At 37.3% G+C, this 6,000-nt stretch overlaps 1 protein-coding gene across 1 annotated transcript in view; it reads left to right on the top strand.

The window, feature by feature from the left end:
* Nucleotides 1-3,522: 3,522 nt before the first annotated feature.
* Nucleotides 3,523-6,000, top strand: part of IL1RAPL1 (interleukin 1 receptor accessory protein like 1) — a 1,264,416-nt gene continuing 1,261,938 nt past the window's right edge. Inside the window, exons 1-2 of the mRNA XM_077889792.1 lie at nt 3,523-3,959; nt 4,054-4,168. The gene's annotated coding sequence lies outside the window, so the exon portion shown is untranslated. The remainder of the gene's footprint in view (nt 3,960-4,053; nt 4,169-6,000) is intronic.

The following is a 6,000-nucleotide window of genomic DNA, read 5'->3' as shown; positions in this document are numbered from 1 at the left end:
GAGGTGGATGCTCCACTGAGCCACCCAGGTGCCCCATATTATCTGCATTTAAATTGCTGTTGACACATGATTTACGCGATAATTCCACACTGCATGATTTAGATTATAATCCTACTAGCTTTCAATATCAGTTTTATTAGTGATTACCGGTGAGTCCTTTATAGTTGAAAGGACATCAGCCCACTTGAAATTTTTGTATCTCTCAGTATAGGCTAGTTTTTACTGTGTCAGTTTTAAAATTCCCAAACTTCAGTGGCTTAAGAGAAAAAGATTTGTTTCTCACACAGGTTATATGCTATACTTCCTTTGTGAGTTGCCTCTCCTCCATATTGTTCTTACTCTTGGACCCTGGTTGATGGAGAAGTTGTTGTCTGGAATGTTACTAGTTATTAAGACAAAAGAGCATTAGAGAATCTCCCACTGGTAATTAAATGTTCTAAAAGTATCATCTTCCTTGTGCTCTCAACTCATTGACCAGAATTAGTGAATGACCAGACTGTGCCAGTCTTTTGCCTGTTTGCTGAGTCCATTCTTATCCCTTCTCAACCTGGCTTTGGTTTGCAAGGGACCTATTTCCCAAGTTGTCTTTCTCTTTGGCTTCTAAGGTACTTTGGCCATTGGGAGATAGTGATGAGAGAATGGAAGGTGGAAGGAGTAGAGAAACTAGATTATTTCATTCTGTCCTTTCAGTTTTGGAGGGCCTCTCCCGCAGCAGCAGCTTCTCTGTGATTTCAGCTCCTAACAGACAGACATGATGTGGTTCTAGTTGCCACAAGTAGCTTCTGGCATTGGTAATACTTTTTTGTCTTTGATTCTGTGCTTCTGCGGATGTTGGAGAGTTGTCCTCTGATGCTTTCCATCCTTTATTTGGCCTCTCAGCTCTTGAAACTCCTGTGTAAAAAAATTTCCTGCATTAAATTCCCTGTGTTGAAATGTTAAAGTGCTTTCTTTCTTTTCTTTTCTTTTTTTTTTTTTTTTTGTTATGAGCCCCTGAGTGATAAGCTTGGGTTAGGTTGTTCAATCCTACCATGTCCCTGGACAACAGAGAGCTGGAAAGATTTGGTGAACAGCTCTCATGACTGCCATACTACCTTTTTACATTTGACTTGCAATCTTCCTCTTGTGAGGAAGACCTCTCTGCCTAGCTCTGAGACCATACAACAGAACAACTACCTAACCTATATCTGCTTTTGAATGTTTCAAAGGTACAGTGAACTCTACATGTGAAGGTCATAACACATGATCAACTCTAGCAAGTCTCATCTTCCATTGCTTCCTTCAATGAGTAACAGCCTTGTGTGTTGTTAGTCAAGCAAGGGACCTGAGTCATTTTTTTAAACCTTACTCCCTCAGCCTGCATAACCACACTATAACCATAATTATAACCACAGCCAGTAACTATAACCACAACCATAGCTACAGTGTCCTGAATATCTCTCAATTTTCTTTACTTCTTTATGTTTCTACTGCTCTCACCCCAGTCCAAAGCTCCTGCCCTTAACTGGATGATTACAGTAGCACCCTAACCTTGCTATTAGTGTCATATCCTCACAATTAAAGTCAATAGTTTTCAAAGACCTTCAAATAGTTAATACCTTCAGTAGCTTCCAATTGCTCTTAGGGGAAATACAGTACTCCTTAACATTATTTTAGAACACCTGACACCAACTACTTCTTCAGCGTTATCTCCCCCATACTCCGTATCACTCTCTGCACCCTAGCTTCTCTAGCTGCTGTTACTCCTTTACATTTGCCCGTCCTTCTCAACCCCTAATACAACCTCAGGCTTTTGAACATGTAGTTACCTTTGGAATACATTCCTTTTCCTCCACGTTGACCTCTATTTAGTAAGGTTTTTTTCTTTGTTGTCATATCCTCATGCAAGCCTGCCTTGACCACCCTGACTACATCACATACCCTAAGAGGATAATTGTACTAGCTTGTAGGCATTACACTGTAGTAATTATATATATAATGAAAGGACCTGTAAGATAGAAACTACTTAAATTATAGGCATAGAGACTTTCTTAAAAAATAATTTAAATAATCATAGATTTTATCAATTACTATTGCACAGCATAGAGGATAGGAAAACCTTCACATGTAACATTTAAATCAGACAGTGTAACATAAAAAAATGGATAATGAATGCACCATAGTTTGAGAGGATTAAAATACAGTTCATTTAGTAAATACTTTGTGAGAACAGTGTGTGTATATATACACATATATGTGCCTGTAAATATTTCTATTTATGTCTCTGTATTCTTATGTGGAAATTTTTGTCATTCTGTCCATTGCTGTCATTTTTTTCGATTAACTTTTAATATTGTTTAAAACCTTTGTGGTTCAGTTCTTTTAAGTGTTTCTCATTCTCTGGAAAGATAATTCCACTAGAACGCCTTGATCTCTTGCTCCATAGAGGAAAAGTAGAGGAAAGAAAAAGTGTGTGCCTCATTAATGGTACCCCTAACAATGTCTGTCTTTGTGGGGGTGAGAATTGATGTCATTTTTGGCAGCTACACAGCTGACACTGTTCTGTGACATTGAAACATATTCAGCACATGTCTAATAGGAAGCCCTTTTCCAAGCGGTAAACAACCCTTCACAAGGCAGCACTGCCAAAACTATGTTTTGCCATCCAACAGGAAATCAACAGGACAGTCCTTTTCACTTAAAAAAAAAAGTATATGCCTTTAATGATGTGCTATTTTTTAAGCCATCTGCAGATGTGCTGTCCATCCAAATTGCCAGGGTTAAATTGTTGATTTTTAGAAATTGTTGTGATTATGTCATTATGCTTTTGTTATAAAATGTCTCTATTTCATGTAGCAATTAACTCCAGGGAATGTCATCTCAAGGCCCAAACTGATCCTAGCATTTTGATGAAGCTCCGCTTCAGAATGGCAATAAAACACATTTTGCCCATTTGCAGGTATTTCAAGTATCAAATTGGATGAATCTTTTTAATTTTCTTCTACTGAATTGAGTTCAAGTGAATTTGATAGGATTATTAGGGCAGTTTGTGTCTGGAATAACAATGATGACTTACAGAAGGAACCAGCAGAACCAGTGTTACTGACCCAGAGATGCTTCGTATCCTTCATTTGTTAGCTGGAAGCCCTGCTCTCTGATTCAACTGTTGAGTCCTTTCCTATGTATAGCACCCATCTATTTCTCTTTGAAGGCACTAAATGCATTTTCTCAATGAATTTTCAATTATGTAAGACAAGGAATGCTGGTTAAGTAACTGTGTGTACCTGCTGAGGAAATGGATTTCCAAAAATAATTTGTCAGGACTTCTGGGTTACTCCATCTTTCCAACATGGGATTGAATACCTGCCCAGCTACACTTGTTGAACATGTAGTGTTGTCTTTCTGCAGGGAGTCTTGTATAGTGGCATGTTTCTTGCTTTTCCTCTGGAAGCACCTTTCTCAGCTCCATTCCTTTGTAGTCTTTGACTCCTGTTACCCAGGAAACCAGAGAACATTCTCCCTAGCTGCACTTGCCTTCTCATATAGGCCACCGCCAAGCAGCATCTTTGTTTCAGTCCTACAGTATATGCTTTTATTGGACTTTGTCCTTTCTTCTCAGGCCTCAGGAGTTTTGATAATGTTCTTTTTCAATGAGACTGACTAGGTATTTTAATTTCATAAATTAAGCACCACTCTTGTTTTGTTCCACTGAAAATTGACTTAACATATTACTCACTCTGGCCCAATCTACCAGGCAGGCATGAGGTTATTGCTTCCTAAGCCAACTTCTAATTTAAAAAATATGAAGATTTCACAGGTCAACACATAGACAGTGTGAACTGAGGAGCTTTTAGCATATTAATTGGAGTCTGAAGAATTCACTGCAGTTGATGAAAATTGTGCTAATTATCTAAGATTAATGGAGGGTACAGGTGTACCTTATTTGGACAATTCAAAAAACAAAAAAAATTAACATAAAATAGGTATGCAATTACTAAAAGTATTGTTACTTGTTACTCATATTATGGGACTTTTTAGTATACTTCATTTCATTCCTGTACTTCTTAACTAATTCAGGAATACCCACATCCTGGTTTAATTGGCTGATTAAGACTGTCTTGCTGGCTAGAAGGCGAAAGGCAAGGAACTTTCTCATTAATCCAAGATTTCCATCAAGAGTCAGTTCTCCCAGGTATTGTAGCTCACTGTTTTGATTTTCTTCAGTTCTGAGTTCTCTGGGTATCCTGCTTACTGGATTCTACTTTTGGTCTGCCTGGTTTTAAACCACTGTTTCATCCTGATTTTTGGTGTATGCTTGTCTGTGCATTCCTGTTAGGGTTTTTTTGTTTTTAAATTTATTTTTTATTGGTGTTCAATTTACCAACATACAGAATAACCCCCAGTGCCCGTCACCCATTCACTCCCACCCCCCGCCCTCCTCCCCTTCTACCACCCCTAGTTCGTTTCCCAGAGTTAGGAGTCTTTATGTTCTGTCTCCCTTTCTGATATTTCCCACACATTTCTTCTTCCTTCCCTTATATTCCCTTTCACTATTATTTATATTCCCCAAATGAATGAGAACATATAATGTTAGGTTTTTTTTAACTTGGCTTCCACTTGTGTGTCTCTTGAGTTCTTGGGCTAGTTCTAATGTGAACTCAGTTTTGGCCCCAGTATTCAGCTCTGCCATTGAGATGTCTGTTGATTAACTGAGGTACTCCATATGAACCCTGGCACAGTGTTCTTTCCCATAACATAAAAGCCATTGTCAATTGGGAAACAGATGATAAAGACTCTATTGTTACTATCTTTACTTTTTGCTTCATTATTAATAGTATTGGGCAACACTTTATTAAGCTTTTGCCACATGCTAGACCCTGTGTTGGGAGTTCTGTATGTCTATAATGCCTCATATGAGTCTCGAAGTATTTTATACAGGGGGGCACAGGGAACTTCCCCAAGGTCATAGTTATTAAGTGGAGGGATAAGAATTAGAATCCTGGCAGTCTGACTGCCTAACCCATATTTTTATCCTTGACAGTAATCCACTGTAAATTATACCACATGGCTCTGCTTTTAAATATATAAAACACTTACACTGTAGGGTGCTAACTTTGCCCTGTAAGTTGGAATCTTCAAATTTTTCAAATTTTTAGGTTTTTGTTTGTTTTCTATTTGTCATTTTTGGTTTAGGAATATAAAAAAAATCCAGGATTATGAAAATTCGAACTAAACCATATGTAACTTAATCATCTTCAAAAGTCTGATTTGTAATGGTACGTAAGAATAATCACATATAGTCATTCATTCCACAAACTCAGCAACTATTTGCTGTTTACTCTGTGCAAGCAATGATGGAAAGCTGAGAAATCAAGAGTAAATCAAAAGGACCCTCCTTTAATGGCATTTACATATATAAGCTGAACATTGACCCGGCCATGAAGTTAGATATAACTTAGGGAATTTATTGATCCTCAAATTAAACACTGTTAAAAACACACTAGCAATGTGTGTGTGTGTGTGTGTGTGTGTGTGTATAGTGTTTAATACATTTTATGGCCCTCAATAAATGGTAGTGCTACAAATAATTTGATTAAATATTCTAAAGAGTTTAACAATACTTTAAAGTCTATGACAAAAATGGTAGTATGATTTTCATTGGAAGCTATTTTAAAATTTAACCAAAATATTTTGTTTAATTTCTTAATAGGTATATAATTTTACATAAATACATGACTTTAGTTACAACGTTCTTTTTCCTTTTCCTTGTTTCCTGCTGGGCTCCTCCATCTCAGTTCCTTTCCCCTTTCATGCAAATTAGCCACCCCTTGCAGTGCCCCCCCAACAAAGTCAGAACATATTCATAACGAAGTACGTATCCCTCCATTTCTTCCCTCTATGCTCTTAAATTTTTATTTAAGAATTACAATTTTACTGCTTTTTAGAAAAATTGGATTATGCAATAGTGGCTTTGCCTCATCTTGGTTTTCTCACTCATTAAGTAATAACTCAAGGGACTCTAAA

This window comes from Canis aureus, chromosome X (genome assembly GCF_053574225.1).
Source record: "Canis aureus isolate CA01 chromosome X, VMU_Caureus_v.1.0, whole genome shotgun sequence".
Lineage (NCBI taxonomy): Eukaryota > Metazoa > Chordata > Mammalia > Carnivora > Canidae > Canis > Canis aureus.
Note: the sequence above shows the minus strand (reverse complement) of the source record. Positions and strands in the feature narration are given on the sequence as shown.